The sequence below is a fragment of the Anopheles funestus genome (assembly GCF_943734845.2).
Source record: "Anopheles funestus chromosome X unlocalized genomic scaffold, idAnoFuneDA-416_04 X_unloc_94, whole genome shotgun sequence".
In the NCBI taxonomy this organism is placed as follows: Eukaryota; Metazoa; Arthropoda; class Insecta; order Diptera; family Culicidae; genus Anopheles; species Anopheles funestus.
The window spans coordinates 22501-40884 of NW_026045225.1; the positions used below are offsets into that span (position 1 = coordinate 22501).

Genomic DNA, 18384 nt, shown 5'->3' on the forward strand with positions numbered 1-18384 from the left:
ATAGGCTTAACTCTTTGTATGTCTGCACCACAGTTCCCGTTCGTTCCGTGCCGTGGCCGGATACGTATTGCACAACAGTAGATACCATCACCTGACGTATCTAACACACCACTATTGTAACTCGTCGTCGAAGGACCTTTCAAGTGCCTGATGGCCAGGGGAGCTCTTACACGGCACGGAGACACAGTGATGCTCGCCCATCACAGTGTACAACGATCGAGTTTGCTTAAGTGTCTGGGTACCTACACACCAGACACAATGCAATGGCCACGGATCCACACAAGGCACATCACATGCAGAAAGCTTCACCAGATTATGACACATACCACACTCTTGTAACTCGTCGTCGAAGGGGCGTTCAAAGTGCCTTACGGCTAGGGGGGATCTAGCACGGCACGGAGACACAGTGATGGTTGCCCATCAAAGTGTACAACGATCGAGTTTGCTTTCCGCGCAAGCGTTCTAAGTGTCTGGGTACCTACACACCAGACACAATGCAATGGCCACGGATCCACACAAGGCACATCACATGCAGAAAGCTTCACCAGATTCTGACACATACCACACTCTTGTAACTCGTCGTCGAAGGGGCGTTCAAAGTGCCTTACGGCTAGGGGGGATCTAGCACGGCACGGAGACACAGTGATGGTCACCCATCAAAGTGTACAACGATCGAGTTTGCTTTCCGCGCAAGCGTTCTAAGTGTCTGGGTATCTAAGCACCAGACACAATGCAATGGCCACGGATCCACACAAGGCACATCACATGCAGAAAGCTTCACCAGATTCTGACACATACCACACACATGCAACTCGTCGTCGAAGGGGCGTTCAAGTGCCTTACGGCTAGGGGAGATCTAGCTCGGCACGGGGACACAGTGATGGTCACCCATCAAAGTGTACAACGAACGAGTTGGCTTTCAACAAATTCTGACACATAGCAAGCGAGCGACCGAGCTACACCGAAGGCAGCCCATGGTTGGTCACTCGCGGACGATCATCAGTAATGATCCTTCCGCAGGTTCACCTACGGAAACCTTGTTACGACTTTTACTTCCTCTAAATCATCAAGTTCGGTCAACTTCAGCCATGCCAGCTGCAGCTCACGAAGGAACCGCGGAAGGTAAGCCTCCAGAAACCTCACTAAATAATCCATCGGTAGTAGCGACGGGCGGTGTGTACAAAGGGCAGGGACGTAATCAGCACTAGCTAATGACTAGTGCTTACTAGAAATTCCAGGTTCATGGGGACCGTTGCAGTCCCCAATCCCGACTAGATGGGCATTTTAGTGATTTCCCGTTCCTCTCGGAATGGGGGCGCCTATTGGCGAGAACACGCTGCGACCCACATTGTAGCACGCGTGCAGCCCAGAACATCTAAGGGCATCACGGACCTGTTATCGCTCATTCTCAGCTTGCTAAACACAAGTTGTCCCGCTAAGCAGGGCAAACGTAGCCGACGACCGCCCGTGAAGGCGCCGCCCGGCTGTAACGTCAGGTGCGCCCGGAGGCGCACTGCTGACAGCGTTCTAGTTAGCATGTTTGAGTCACGTTCGTTATCGGAATTAACCAGACAAATCATTCCACGAACTAAGAACGGCCATGCACCACTACCCTTAAATTTGAGAAAGAGCTATCAATCTGTCTTACCTCGATAAGTTTGGACCTGGTAAATTTTCCCGTGTTGAGTCAAATTAAGCCGCAAGCTCCACTTCTTGTGGTGCCCTTCCGTCAATTCCTTTAAGTTTCAACTTTGCAACCATACTTCCCCCGGAACCCGATTTTGGTTTCCCGGAAGCGACTGAGAGCACCGAATAGGGGTAGCGTCTCCCAATTGCTAATTGGCATCGTTTACGGTTAGAACTAGGGCGGTATCTAATCGCCTTCGATCCTCTAACTTTCGTTCTTGATTAAAGAAAGCATCCATGGCAAACGCTTTCGCTTCAGTTGGTCCTACGACGGTCTACGAATTTCACCTCTCGCGCCGTAATACCAATGCCCCCAACTACTTCTGTTAATCATTACCTCTAGGTTTCTGACAAACCAACGAAATCGTATAAACCGAGGTCATATTCCATTATTCCATGCAAGATTATTCTCGGCCAACGCCAACCCCACGGGGGGGCCGGACGCTTTGTCTTAGCCTGCTTTGAGCACTCTAATTTGTTCAAGGTAAATGTGAGTATCTTGAGCACCATGAGGAGCCCGTGCCGGAGTTAACCGGTAGCACGGTACTCGTTCACAGAGTAACGCCCAAGTACACCATTGTGAGTCGCAGCCGTGAGCGCGCGCACGAACGGCCCCGGCGTGTAACCGGGCGCCCGTGGCGGTCACGTGTCTGGACGGGCAATCAACTTCGAACGTTTTAACCGCAACAACTTTAATATACGCTAGTGGAGCTGGAATTACCGCGGCTGCTGGCACCAGACTTGCCCTCCACTTGATCCTTGTTGAAGGATTTATACTCAACTCATTCCAATTATGGACCATCGTTAGAGAGGTCCATATTGTTATTTCTCGTCACTACCTCCCCGTACTGGGATTGGGTAATTTACGCGCCTGCTGCCTTCCTTGGATGTGGTAGCCATTTCTCAGGCTCCCTCTCCGGAATCGAACCCTGATTCCCCGTTACCCGTCGCAACCATGGTAGTCCTCTACACTACCATCAATAGTTGATAGGGCAGACATTTGAAAGATCTGTCGTCAGTCGACAAGCGACCATACGATCTGCGTCCTTATCCAGACTTCAACTCAAGCCGCCCGGAGGCGATTGGTTTAACTAATAAGTGCACCAGTTCAGCTACCCGCGAGGGCAACAGTCCCGGCATGTTGCATGTATTAGCTCTGGATTTTCCACAGTTATCCAAGTAACTAGTGGTAGGATGATCTTGTGAATTATAGCTGTTATACTGAGCCTTATGCGGTTTCACATTCATTTATGTTTGTACTTAGACATGCATGGCTTAACCTTTGAGACAAGCGTATATTACTGGTAGGATCAACCAGAATTCGTTCCACTACAGACACACACTCGCTTAGTGGGAAATAAATTTCCACACAACTCTCTCTCTCTAGAACCATATGGAATGGCTCTTTGGTGTTGGGTAAGGCACCAATTTGTTGGGGTGTAACGGTCACCACCAACTTTAAGTTTGTTAGGGCACAACGGAAACCACTAACTAAACTTTAGGAAACTAAATTTCCTCACACATTATCTCTCACCATATTAGCACTAGGTGCTATCCACGATTGTACAACGTTTCAACTCTTGAATCGACCGTAGGGCCGCGGAATTGCTTCCGGGCCCCTATTCTCGCTATTAATTGTTCATCTCTTTCAATACATCGAGTTCGTTCCATTGGGTAGTTCGCATGGCGAACGTTTTGATGCAGCCCCCTGGGGGACCACGGCACTTTACACCGGGTATGGTGTATGCGCAACCTACAGATAACAATAAACCCCTTATGCGTGTGTAAACCGATGTTGGGCTGCTCAACATCTTTCATGGTTACATCACTTGCACCAGAACCCACGGTGCCGATTTGGTAATATGTTGTACATTTACTCTCAAGATGTACGCTTCGGCCCCTTATTCAGGGGCTCAAGCTATTACCAGCAAGAACAATCCTCATCCAGACTTGAACTCGAAACACCCGGAGGCGAACGGTTTAACTAATAAGTGCACCAGTCTTGAATCCATGCGTCGGTGGAAACAATGCCGGCGTGTTGCATGTATTAGCTCTGAACTTAGCGAGTGATTGCCTTGCAGCTGTCATACTGAGCGTAGAGCGTGATTATCGCTCACTTGAACCATGTTGAATGGCTCTTTGGTGTAGGGTAAGGCACCAATTTGTTGGGGCACAACGAAACCACCAACTTAAGACTTGCTTATAGGCATTTCAACGTTTTCAACTCTTAAATCGACCGTGTTTCATTATCATCTCTTCTTCTTATTAAATGCATCGAGTTCGTTCCATTGGGTAGTTCGCGTGGCGAACGGTTTGATGCAGCCCCCCGGGGGGGACCACGGCACTTTACACCGGGCATGGTGTATGCGCAACCTACAGATCACCAATATATTTGTGATCGATAATGCACACTTCTTACACGACTGACCAGTCGACAGCGCTGCCTTCCTATTATGCGTGTGTAAACCGATGTTGGGCTGCTCAACATCTTTCACGGTTACATCACTTGCACCCGAACCCATGGTGCCGATTTGGTAATATGTTGTACATGGTCTCAAGATGTACGCTTCGACCCCTTATTCAGGGGCTCAAGCTATTACCAGCAAGATCAATCCTCATCCAGACTTGAACTCGAAACACCCGGAGGCGAACGGTTTAACTAATAAGTGCACCAGTCTTGAATCCATGCGTCGGTGGAAACAATGCCGGCATGTTGCATGTATTAGCTCTGAACATAGCGAGTGATTGCCTTGTAGCTGTCGAACTGAGCGTAGAATGTGATTATCGCTCACTTGAAAGGGTCAAGCCCTTTCGAGTCGTCCGGTTTTTACGCCAGACGACTCGGTCCACCATCTTTCGGGATACAAGTTGACTAAGTGGTACCACTACACTTATCAACTTTCGATTTGGTAATCCTCATCCAGCTTCCTTTCTGGAGGTCCCGAGGATTACCAATTGGGCTGTCATACTGAGCTCATATATTGGAGATCGATAATGCACACTTCTTACACGACTGACCAGTCGACAGCGCTGCCTTCCTATTATGCGTGTGTAAACCGATGTTGGGCTGCTCAACATCTTTCACGGTTACATCACTTGCACCCGAACCCATGGTGCCGATTTGGTAATATGTTGTACATGGTCTCAAGATGTACGCTTCGACCCCTTATTCAGGGGCTCAAGCTATTACCAGCAAGATCAATCCTCATCCAGACTTGAACTCGAAACACCCGGAGGCGAACGGTTTAACTAATAAGTGCACCAGTCTTGAATCCATGCGTCGGTGGAAACAATGCCGGCATGTTGCATGTATTAGCTCTGAACATAGCGAGTGATTGCCTTGTAGCTGTCGAACTGAGCGTAGAATGTGATTATCGCTCACTTGAAAGGGTCAAGCCCTTTCGAGTCGTCCGGTTTTTACGCCAGACGACTCGGTTCACCATCTTTCGGGAAGGGACCGTCTCGGTCGCAAGCTGCTCCGGTCCCCAAACAACCTGCGACAAATGATAGGAAATGCCGACATCAATACGTGTTCAGTTTGGTTTATCGCTCATAGGTCTTTTTGACCATCGATCCCTGATTATAACTCTCAATTAAACAGTCAGGAGAGTAAGGCATGCCCATCGATATCTCATCGACAGGCGATACCGCAAGAACGGCCAACGACACATCAGGTGATCGATTATTGCTACGACTTTTGCTTAATCGTTTCCACTCCTTGGAGAAAGAAACCCCCGGGGACCGTCTCGGTCGCAAGCTGCTCCGGTCCCTAAACAACCTGCGACAAATGATAGGAAATGCCGACATCAATACGTGTTCAGTTTGGTTTATCGCTCATTGGTCTGTTTGACCATCGATCCCTGATTAAACTCTCAGTAATCCAGTCGGGAGAGTAAGGCATGCCCATCGATATCTCATCGACAGGCGATACCGCTTGAACGGCCAACGACACATCAGAGGATCGTATCTTGCTACAACTTTTGCTTAATCGTTTCTTCTCCTTGGAGAAAGAAACCCCCGGGGACCGTCTCGGCCGCAAGCTGCTCCGGTCCCTAAACAACCTGCGGCATCAAATGATAGGAAAAGCCGACATCAATACGTGTTCAGTTTGGTTTATCGCTCATTGGTCTGTTTGACCATCGATCCCTGATTAATACTCTCAATTAGAAGGTCGGTAGAGTAAGGCATGCCCATCGATATCTCATCGACAGGCGATACCGCATGAACGGCCAACGACACATCAGAGGATCGTATCTTGCTACAACTCTTGCTTAATAGTTTCCACTCCTTGGAGAAAGAAACCCCCGGGGACCGTCTCGGCCGCAAGTTGCTCCGGTCCCTAAACAACCTGCGGCATCAAATGATAGGAAAAGCCGACATCAATACGTGTTCAGTTTGGTTTATCGCTCATAGGTCTGTTTGACCATCGATCCTAGAATTCAACTTTCGAGTAAGGCATGCCCGTCGATATCTCATCGATAGGCGATACCGGTAGAACGGCCAACGACACACATCTAGGATCGCATTTACTCTTCCTTGGATGGATAACCAATACCCTAGGACCGTTTCATCGCGAGCTGCTCCGGTCCTCAAACAACTCGCGAACCACCGATAGGATGATATTAGGAATGGCCGACTTTCATCCTTTAACTCTCAGTTCTGCTTACCAAAACATAGGTACTTGGACCTTAAAGACCACTATATGTTCCCCGATCGGGGGCAATCGGAACGTCTATCCATCATCAACATCGTTTCACTCATTCCGAACCACCAAATTGGACAGACAGTACCATATTCACCAACCGATTGCTTCAACTTCGCAAACTGTATGGTAAGTTCTACTAATTTCACATCTTACCATCGACTAATAGTGCATAAATCCACTTGGAAATCACTTTTCCTTGGTCCTCGGACCTTCTACGACAACGTCCAACAAATATCCGAAGTCGTTTCCCAACTTAGACCAAGCATTTCGTATCTTTACTTCTAATCGATTTTTTCTCTCATAATTGACGATCAAAATCTAAAAACCACATTTTGAGCCAGAAGCAGTCGTCCGATCGTCCTGGGGGTAGTCTCAATCGATTTAGAAGGGCCCAATTCATAAAGATACGTACTCAGTCAAATTCATGCTTCTGGCTCACCTACCCCCTATATAGAAAACGAAAGCGTACAGGCGTGGAAAACGTGCCATTTTTCTCCATCACGGACTTTTTTTTTCTCGTTGCACCGACTCTAGTAAAAAAGTGAAATTTTTTACTAGTTACCAACTTTTGCAAATTATCATCGGATATCACTTTTCATGGTCTATAGTAAGTTCTTATCACGTTTTAGTAGTTTTTGAAAAAAAAATTTTTTTGAACTTTTCAAAATTTTTCAAAACAAAGTTTTTGTAGGCGGTTTTGTGTATGGAGGGTTACTAGTCTCGGGGTCACTGTTTGACCAAAAAACCACTATATATCATTCGAAAGGTAATTTCAAGGGCTACAAAAAATTGTTCTACGGCACCCCCCTCCGACGTCTAGTATTCGAGTTATTGGCCAAAAACCATCACTTGAGCGATTTTTCGTTCAGGGTACCCGACTCTAGTAAAAAAGTGAAATTTTTCTCGATTGACCAAGTGTTGCAAATGACCATCGGATTTCACTTTTTATGGTCTATAGTGAGTTCTGATCACGATTTGGTACTTTTTGAAAAAATTTTTTTGACGCACTTTTCAAAATTTTGCAAAACCAAAACTTTTTAGGCGGTTTTGTGTATGGAGGGTTACTAGTCTCGGGGTCACTGTTTGACCAAAAAACCACTATATATCATTCGAAAGGTAATTTCAAGGGCTACAAAAAATTGTTCTACGGCACCCCCCTCCGACGTCTAGTATTCGAGTTATTGGCCAAAAACCGCAACTATAGCGGTTTTTCGTACAGGGTACCCGACTCTAGTAAAATGATGCGATTTTTACTAGTCTAGGAACTTTTTGGTCAAAAAATCAAGTATATGTCATTCGATAGATAATTTCAAGGGCTACCAAAAATTGTTCCACGACACCCCCCTCCGACGTCTAGTATTAGAGTTATTAGCCAAAAACCGCAACTATAGCGGTTTTTCGTCCAGGGTACCCGACTCTAGTAAAATGATGCGATTTTTACTAGTCTAGGGAACTTTTTGGCCAAAAATCAAGTATATGTCATTCGATAGATAATTTCAAGGGCTACCAAAAATTGTTCCACGACACCCCCCTGCGACGTCTAGTATTCGAGTTATTAGCCAAAAACCGCAATTATAGCGGTTTTTCGTCCAGGGTACCCGACTCTAGTAAAATGATGCGATTTTTACTAGTCTAGGGAACTTTTTGGCCCAAAATCAAGTATATGTCATTCGATAGATAATTTCAAGGGCTACCAAAAATTGTTCCATGACACCCCCCTGCGACGTCTAGTATTCGAGTTATGGGCCAAAAACCATTCATACTTGAGCATTTTGCTCATTTTGCCTGTACGGGTACCGGGGACTAGTAAAATCAGGCCAATTTTACTAGAGTAGGGGTCCTTTTTGGTCAAAAAAACAACTTTTGCTCGTTCGATAGGGAATCGATAGGGCAACAAAAAATCGTTCTACGACCCCCCCTTCCGATGTCTAGTATTCGAGTTATGGGCCAAAAACAGTTTATAGCTAATTTTTCACTCGATTTTTCACCAAGTATCGCACATTACTCCGGTTCTATACATTGGATCGTCAATCTTTAAGATTTTATGGGTAGTTCCAACTGTTTGCTACATTTCATCCATACATCACCAACCGATTCAATGTCTGTGCTAGAAGTTATTAGAGGAATAAAAAAATTTACCCTTGGCTTTGGACCGTACAATTTTACCCATTTTTGGCCCATATTTGCCCCATAGCTCCGCCGGTATCCAAGATATGGCCACACTTTCTTCTGGCCATGGGTAGATGGCACTTGTGGCTAGATTTCTTCCATGCACCACTAATCGCTACCATGTCTGTGGCCGGAGCTATTCACGAAAGCGCCTCGCGCACTTGGTCGGATTTTTGGTCCAACTTGCACCATTTTTGGCCCATATTTGCCCCATAGCTCCGCCGGTATCCAAGATATGGCCACACTTTCTTCTGGCCATGGGTAGATGGCACTTGTGGCTAGATTTCTTCCATGCACCACTAATCGCTACCATGTCTGTGGCCGGAGCTATTCACGAAAGCGCCTCGCGCACTTGGTCGGATTTTTGGTCCAACTTGCACCATTTTTGGCCCATATTTGCCCCATAGCTCCGCCGGTATCCAAGATATGGCCACACGTTCTTCTGGCCATGGGTAGATGGCACTTGTGGCTAGATTTCTTCCATGCACCACTAATCGCTACCATGTCTGTGGCCGGAGCTATTCACGAAAGCGCCTCGCGCACTTGGTCGGATTTTTGGTCCACCTGGCACCATTGTTGGCCCGTATTTGCCCCATAGCTCCGCCGGTATCCAAGATATGGCCACACTTTGTTCTGGCCATGGGTAGATGGCACTTGTGGCTAGATTTCTTCCATGCACCACTAATCGCTACCATGTCTCTGGCCGGAGCTATTCGACGAACAACCATCGCATTTACCTAGGTACTTTTTCGGATTTTTGGTCCAACTTGCACCATTTTTGGCCCATATTTGCCCCATAGCTCCGCCGGTATCCAAGATATGGCCACACTTTCTTCTGGCCATGGGTAGATGGCACTTGTGGCTAGATTTCTTCCATGCACCACTAATCGCTACCATGTCTGTGGCCGGAGCTATTCGACGAACAACCATCGCATTTACCTAGGTACTTTTTCGGATTTTTGGTCCAACTTGCACCATTTTTGGCCCATATTTGCCCCATAGCTCCGCCGGTATCCAAGATATGGCCACACTTTCTTCTGGCCATGGGTAGATGGCACTTGTGGCTAGATTTCTTCCATGCACCACTAATCGCTACCATGTCTGTGGCCGGAGCTATTCACGAAAGCGCCTCGCGCACTTGGTCGGATTTTTGGTCCACCTGGCACCATTGTTGGCCCGTATTTGCCCCATAGCTCCGCCGGTATCCAAGATATGGCCACACTTTGTTCTGGCCATGGGTAGATGGCACTTGTGGCTAGATTTCTTCCATGCACCACTAATCGCTACCATGTCTCTGGCCGGAGCTATTCGACGAACAACCATCGCATTTACCTAGGTACTTTTTCGGATTTTTGGTCCACCTGGCACCATTGTTGGCCCATATTTGCCCCATAGCTCCGCCGGTATCCAAGATATGGCCACACTTTCTTCTGGCCATGGGTAGATGGCACTTGTGGCTAGATTTCTTCCATGCACCACTAATCGCTACCATGTCTGTGGCCGGAGCTATTCACGAAAGCGCCTCGCGCACTTGGTCGGATTTTTGGTCCACCTGGCACCATTGTTGGCCCGTATTTGCCCCATAGCTCCGCCGGTATCCAAGATATGGCCACACTTTGTTCTGGCCATGGGTAGATGGCACTTGTGGCTAGATTTCTTCCATGCACCACTAATCGCTACCATGTCTCTGGCCGGAGCTATTCGACGAACAACCATCGCATTTACCTAGGTACTTTTTCGGATTTTTGGTCCAACTTGCACCATTTTTGGCCCATATTTGCCCCATAGCTCCGCCGGTATCCAAGATATGGCCACACTTTCTTCTGGCCATGGGTAGATGGCACTTGTGGCTAGATTTCTTCCATGCACCACTAATCGCTACCATGTCTCTGGCCGGAGCTATTCGACGAACAACCATCGCATTTACCTAGGTACTTTTTCGGATTTTTGGTCCAACTTGCACCATTTTTGGCCCATATTTGCCCCATAGCTCCGCCGGTATCCAAGATATGGCCACACTTTCTTCTGGCCATGGGTAGATGGCACTTGTGGCTAGATTTCTTCCATGCACCACTAATCGCTACCATGTCTGTGGCCGGAGCTATTCGACGAACAACCATCGCATTTACCTAGGTACTTTTTCGGATTTTTGGTCCAACTTGCACCATTTTTGGCCCATATTTGCCCCATAGCTCCGCCGGTATCCAAGATATGGCCACACTTTCTTCTGGCCATGGGTAGATGGCACTTGTGGCTAGATTTCTTCCATGCACCACTAATCGCTACCATGTCTGTGGCCGGAGCTATTCACGAAAGCGCCTCGCGCACTTGGTCGGATTTTTGGTCCACCTGGCACCATTGTTGGCCCGTATTTGCCCCATAGCTCCGCCGGTATCCAAGATATGGCCACACTTTGTTCTGGCCATGGGTAGATGGCACTTGTGGCTAGATTTCTTCCATGCACCACTAATCGCTACCATGTCTCTGGCCGGAGCTATTCGACGAACAACCATCGCATTTACCTAGGTACTTTTTCGGATTTTTGGTCCACCTGGCACCATTGTTGGCCCATATTTGCCCCATAGCTCCGCCGGTATCCAAGATATGGCCACACTTTCTTCTGGCCATGGGTAGATGGCACTTGTGGCTAGATTTCTTCCATGCACCACTAATCGCTACCATGTCTGTGGCCGGAGCTATTCACGAAAGCGCCTCGCGCACTTGGTCGGATTTTTGGTCCACCTGGCACCATTGTTGGCCCGTATTTGCCCCATAGCTCCGCCGGTATCCAAGATATGGCCACACTTTGTTCTGGCCATGGGTAGATGGCACTTGTGGCTAGATTTCTTCCATGCACCACTAATCGCTACCATGTCTCTGGCCGGAGCTATTCGACGAACAACCATCGCATTTACCTAGGTACTTTTTCGGATTTTTGGTCCAACTTGCACCATTTTTGGCCCATATTTGCCCCATAGCTCCGCCGGTATCCAAGATATGGCCACACTTTCTTCTGGCCATGGGTAGATGGCACTTGTGGCTAGATTTCTTCCATGCACCACTAATCGCTACCATGTCTCTGGCCGGAGCTATTCGACGAACAACCATCGCATTTACCTAGGTACTTTTTCGGATTTTTGGTCCAACTTGCACCATTTTTGGCCCATATTTGCCCCATAGCTCCGCCGGTATCCAAGATATGGCCACACTTTCTTCTGGCCATGGGTAGATGGCACTTGTGGCTAGATTTCTTCCATGCACCACTAATCGCTACCATGTCTGTGGCCGGAGCTATTCACGAAAGCGCCTCGCGCACTTGGTCGGATTTTTGGTCCACCTGGCACCATTGTTGGCCCATATTTGCCCCATAGCTCCGCCGGTATCCAAGATATGGCCACACTTTCTTCTGGCCATGGGTAGATGGCACTTGTGGCTAGATTTCTTCCATGCACCACTAATCGCTACCATGTCTGTGGCCGGAGCTATTCGACGAACAACCATCGCATTTACCTAGGTACTTTTTCGGATTTTTGGTCCAACTTGCACCATTTTTGGCCCATATTTGCCCCATAGCTCCGCCGGTATCCAAGATATGGCCACACTTTCTTCTGGCCATGGGTAGATGGCACTTGTGGCTAGATTTCTTCCATGCACCACTAATCGCTACCATGTCTGTGGCCGGAGCTATTCGACGAACAACCATCGCATTTACCTAGGTACTTTTTCGGATTTTTGGTCCAACTTGCACCATTTTTGGCCCATATTTGCCCCATAGCTCCGCCGGTATCCAAGATATGGCCACACTTTCTTCTGGCCATGGGTAGATGGCACTTGTGGCTAGATTTCTTCCATGCACCACTAATCGCTACCATGTCTGTGGCCGGAGCTATTCACGAAAGCGCCTCGCGCACTTGGTCGGATTTTTGGTCCACCTGGCACCATTGTTGGCCCGTATTTGCCCCATAGCTCCGCCGGTATCCAAGATATGGCCACACTTTGTTCTGGCCATGGGTAGATGGCACTTGTGGCTAGATTTCTTCCATGCACCACTAATCGCTACCATGTCTCTGGCCGGAGCTATTCGACGAACAACCATCGCATTTACCTAGGTACTTTTTCGGATTTTTGGTCCAACTTGCACCATTTTTGGCCCGTATTTGCCCCATAGCTCCGCCGGTATCCAAGATATGGCCACACTTTCTTCTGGCCATGGGTAGATGGCACTTGTGGCTAGATTTCTTCCATGCACCACTAATCGCTACCATGTCTGTGGCCGGAGCTATTCGACGAACAACCATCGCATTCACCTTCTCGTTGCACTTCTTCGGGAATTTGGTGCAACCAAGTTTTCACTATAACTTGGTCATTTTCCGTCCATCGGACATGCGGTTTTGGGTGTCGATACTTGACACCGCGCGCTACAATATGTTCCTCCACGACCATGTGGTCCGATGCTTCCAACAGGAGCTATTCGAGGAGTACCGATTTTTCACCATTAAAAATGCTCGTTTTTGCACCAACTTTTGCCTATAACTCAGGCTGTATCGATCGGATCTTCAATCTTGAAAAAGTTTTGGATAGGTGGCATCAAATGCTACATTTCGTTCTTCCACGTCAACTTTGTCCGATGTCTAGCAAAAAAGTTATTCGCGAACCAAGTCCAGAACCCATGCAATGGCTGCCCACATTGCATACATCACGGCGGTTAACTCTCGTTACTCTATACCGAGGACTTGGTACTTTTTCAGGCATTCGTTGCTACTTCTCGGTTCATGATATTCGTTTACGGTCTTCACTAGGGCATTTGGTGCTCCTTATCGGTTCATGATATTCGTTTACGGTCTTCACTAGGGCATTTGGTGCTCCTTATCGGTTCATGATATTCGTTTACGGTCTTCACTAGGGCATTTGGTGCTCCTTATCGGTTCATGATATTCGTTTACGGTCTTCACTAGGGCATTTGGTGCTCCTTATCGGTTCATGATATTCGTTTACGGTCTTCACTAGGGCATTTGGTGATGGGCTTCCCACTTTCTACTGATCGATCCATACTCACTTGCGTGCACCTAGCCTAGGAAGGTTTCCTATGGCTTCCCATCTTTCTACTGATCGATCCATACTCACTTGCGTGCACCTAGCCTAGGAAGGTTTCCTATGGCTTCCCATCTTTCTACTGATCGATCCATACTCACTTGCGTGCACCTAGCCTAGGAAGGTTTCCTATGGCTTCCCATCTTTCTACTGATCGATCCATACTCACTTGCGTGCACCTAGCCTAGGAAGGTTTCCTATGGCTTCCCATCTTTCTACTGATCGATCCATACTCACTTGCGTGCACCTAGCCTAGGAAGGTTTCCTTGGGCTTCCCATCTTTCTACTGATCGATCCATACTCACTTGCGTGCACCTAGCCTAGGAAGGTTTCCTATGGCTTCCCATCTTTCTACTGATCGATCCATACTCACTTGCGTGCACCTAGCCTAGGAAGGTTTCCTTGGGCTTCCCATCTTTCTACTGATCGATCCATACTCACTTGCGTGCACCTAGCCTAGGAAGGTTTCCTATGGCTTCCCATCTTTCTACTGATCGATCCATACTCACTTGCGTGCACCTAGCCTAGGAAGGTTTCCTTGGGCTTCCCATCTTTCTACTGATCGATCCATACTCACTTGCGTGCACCTAGCCTAGCAAGGTTTCCTATGGCTTCCCATCTTTCTACTGATCGATCCATACTCACTTGCGTGCACCTAGCCTAGGAAGGTTTCCTATGGCTTCCCATCTTTCTACTGATCGATCCATACTCACTTGCGTGCACCTAGCCTAGGAAGGTTTCCTTGGGCTTCCCATCTTTCTACTGATCGATCCATACTCACTTGCGTGCACCTAGCCTAGGAAGGTTTCCTTGGGCTTCCCATCTTTCTACTGATCGATCCATACTCACTTGCGTGCACCTAGCCTAGGAAGGTTTCCTATGGCTTCCCATCTTTCTACTGATCGATCCATACTCACTTGCGTGCACCTAGCCTAGGAAGGTTTCCTATGGCTTCCCATCTTTCTACTGATCGATCCATACTCACTTGCGTGCACCTAGCCTAGGAAGGTTTCCTTGGGCTTCCCATCTTTCTACTGATCGATCCATACTCACTTGCGTGCACCTAGCCTAGGAAGGTTTCCTATGGCTTCCCATCTTTCTACTGATCGATCCATACTCACTTGCGTGCACCTAGCCTAGGAAGGTTTCCTATGGCTTCCCATCTTTCTACTGATCGATCCATACTCACTTGCGTGCACCTAGCCTAGGAAGGTTTCCCTTTGGTACCGACTTCCATCTACGCACTCGATATAACCTAGGTACTTGGTACCGATGATGGTTAACACTCAAGCATTTCTTGCATCCTGCGTGCAAGGTACCAATTTTCACTTCTCAGGTGCGTTTATGAGCCCGCATTAATCCAATATCGCTCTGATGGCCTTTCTTATTATTTCATCCGATAGCCCTTGCCAAAAGCTACCAAAAGTTCCTCCACGGCCATGTGCTCCGACGCTTAGTTTAGGAAATATTCGAAAAAATTCAAAATAGGAAGCATTTTCTTATTGGAAAATCACCTTAAATCGATGGCCATTTTTTGGGCAAAAACTTTAACGTCTTCCCGACTTTGCGGGAATTGCGAATTTTAGGCACCCAGAGAAAATCTTTTACTTTAAGGGGGCGGCCGCGAAGTTGCCCAAAGTCTCGGACACAAAAATTCTCAAGTTCCCCACTCTAGTAAATCGCCCTATGAGTATCTCCTGGCCCGCGAGCTCTGCGAGCGGGCCAGCTTCGGCGATTTTTGCCTTTTCGCCTAGGCGGTTCTTCTACGAAATTGACCCACAGCTTTTGGTCAGAAAGCTAGCATTTGTTGCAACAGTTAGGTACTTGGTACCACATTTTGGTATCCATTTGGGCATTTGTGGCAACTACTCGGTACTTTGGCCCACATTTCGCTCTACTCGGGCTTCTTTGGTGGTACTTGTCGGTACTTCTGGCCAACTTAGGCCAATTGGGTGCAACTTGTGGGTACTCTGTGGGTACTATAGGGCGTATTGTGTCTTTCGGGTGAACCTTCGCGATACTTCATGGGTACTGATGGCAAACTTAGGAACATTCAGTGCAACCTTTGGGCCTAAGGAAATTTGTCCAACTCTTTGGACTTAGAAAATTTTCTGGACTTAGAAAATTTTCTGGACTTGTAAAAATTTTCAAATGTTCAATTTGGCCCACATTTCGCTCTACTCGGGCCTCTATGGTGCTACTTGTCGGTACTTTTGGCCAACTTAGGCCAATTGGGTGCAACTTGTGGGTACTCTGTGGGTACTTTAGGGCATATTGTGTCTTTCGGGTGAACCTTCGCGATACTTCATGGGTACTGATGGCCAACTTAGGAACATTCAGTGCAACCTTTGGGCCTAAGGAAATTTGTCCAACTCTTTGGACTTAGAAAATTTTCTGGACTTAGAAAATTTTCTGGACTTGTAAAAATTTTCAAATGTTCAATTTGGCCCACATTTCGCTCTACTCGGGCCTCTATGGTGCTACTTGGCGGTACTTTTGGCCAACTTAGGCCAATTGGGTGCTCTTTGTGGGTACTCTATCGGTACTTTTGGCCAACTTAGGCCAATGGGGTGCTATATGTGGGTGCTCTATCGGTACTTTTGGCCATGTTAGGCCCATTCGGTGCTATTTGTGGGTACTCTATCGGTACTTTTGGCCATGTTAGGCCCATTCGGTGCTATTTGTGGGTACTCTATCAGTACTTTTGGCCAACTTAGGCCAACTCAGTGCTACTTGTGGGTACTCTATCGGTACTTTTGGCCAACTTAGGCCAACGCGGTGCTATTTGTGGGTACTCTATCGGTACTTTTGGCCAACTTAGGCCCATTCGGTGCTATTTGTGGGTACTCTATCGGTACTTTTGGCCAACATAGGCCAATTGGGTGCTACTTGTGGGTGCTCTATCGGTACTTTTGGCCAACTTAGGCCAACTGGGTGCTATTTGTGGGTACTCTATCGGTACTTTTGGCCAACATAGGCCAATTGGGTGCTACTTTTGGGTGCTCTATCGGTACTTTTGGCCAACTTAGGCCAACTGGGTGCTATTTGTGGGTACTCTATCGGTACTTTTGGCCAACTTAGGCCAACTCAGTGCTTCTTGTGGGTACTCTATCGGTACTTTTGGCCAACTTAGGCCAACTCAGTGCTTCTTGTGGGTACTCTATCGGTACTTTTGGCCAACTTAGGCCAACTCAGTGCTACTTGTGGGTACTCTATCGGTACTTTTGGCCAACTTAGGCCAACGCGGTGCTATTTGTGGGTACTCTATCGGTACTTTGGGACATATTATGTCCTTCGGGTGAACCTTCTCGATACCTCATGGGTACTTGTGGCCAACTTAGGAAAATTCAGTGCAACCTATGGGCCTTTGGAAATTGTTCCAACACTTTGGACTTAGAAAATTTTCTGGACTTAGAAAATTTTTTGGACTTAGAAAAATTTTCAACTTCTGTATCTTCTTCATCATGTTCCATTTTGTGGGACTTAGAAAATTTTCTGGACTTAGAAAATTTTTTGGACTTAGGAAATTTTTCAACACTTGTAAAATTTTTGTTCCTTCTTTGAAGAAGAATACTTTCCACTATTAGCTTCTTTCTCTTTTTCTTCTTAGTTGTCTTCTTATTTTCGGTCCGAGAGCGCCGACACTTGTAAAATTATCTAAGTCCGAAGACTTTTGGAATGAACCAAAAGTCAACGAACACAATACATCAACCCTATCAACATCAAGTGGCAACCCGAAGGAAGCGCAGCGGCCAGCCCATGTACAACGCGAAGTTGTAGCATGCAACCAACCAACCGCTAACCTCCAACGGCACTCAATGTATTCGTTACACATGGGCGCACCTGCACCACACTGTCGTGACCATCCAACGAGCCGTCGGTTCGGTCGTGTGTTACAAGCACCCCATCACATAGGCATAGAGTCACCACACAGTGTTCTTCAACACTCTCGTCACATGGTGCAAGTCACGGTACGCACCACCAATGTGCACTGGTTGGCCAATTCCAGCACACACGGGGCGCGCACGCGCAAGCACTAACCACCAAGCATGGGTCGCCTGAGAGGATCGATGCGAACGCATCTCTACAACTTGAAGCTCCCAGCCTGTAGTCCCGTCGTTTGCGGGCGGTCGTAGGTGTCGAAACTAGTGCTATCCACAGTCGGCAAGCTCGTCCACCGGTGTTCCCAACATGTATGGTACTAACACGTGCAGCGCGAACCCGCCCTTTGCGGCCTAGTAGTAAGCGGGGATGAGACGCCAGTGTGCCAATGGACAGCACGGACGGTTCTCGGAGGGTTGTTAGGCCCGCTAGCTTACGACCACCTAATGGGTATAAGAAGCGCTATCAGCTCGGATTGGATACGACCTTAGAGGCGTTCAGGCATAATCCAGCGGACGTAGCGTCATACCATAGTCCGTTCGAACTAGTATTGAGCCAGTGGTCCGTACCTGTGGTTCCTCTCGTACTGCACAGGAATTCCGTTAAGATAGCGACAAACAATGCACACCAGTAGGGTAAAACTAACCTGTCTCACGACGGTCTAAACCCAGCTCACGTTCCCTTGAAAGGGTGAACAATCCTACGCTTGGTAAATTTTGCTTTACAATGATAGGAAGAGCCGACATCGAAGGATCAAAAAGCCACGTCGCTATGAACGCTTGGCGGCCACAAGCCAGTTATCCCTGTGTCACCTGGGTGCTGACAAGTGAAGATGTGGTAAACAAACGCTC

General features: G+C 47.7%; 1 long non-coding RNA gene across 1 annotated transcript; it reads right to left on the bottom strand.

Annotated features, from left to right (window-relative positions):
* Positions 1-11083: 11083 nt before the first annotated feature.
* LOC125774218 (uncharacterized) lies at positions 11084-16935 on the bottom strand. The gene is made up of 3 exons (XR_007420679.1): positions 15945-16935; positions 12493-15661; positions 11084-11111 (listed from the first exon to the last, which is right to left on the bottom strand). It is a non-coding gene; the product is annotated as an uncharacterized LOC125774218 (long non-coding RNA).
* Positions 16936-18384: the final 1449 nt, after the last annotated feature.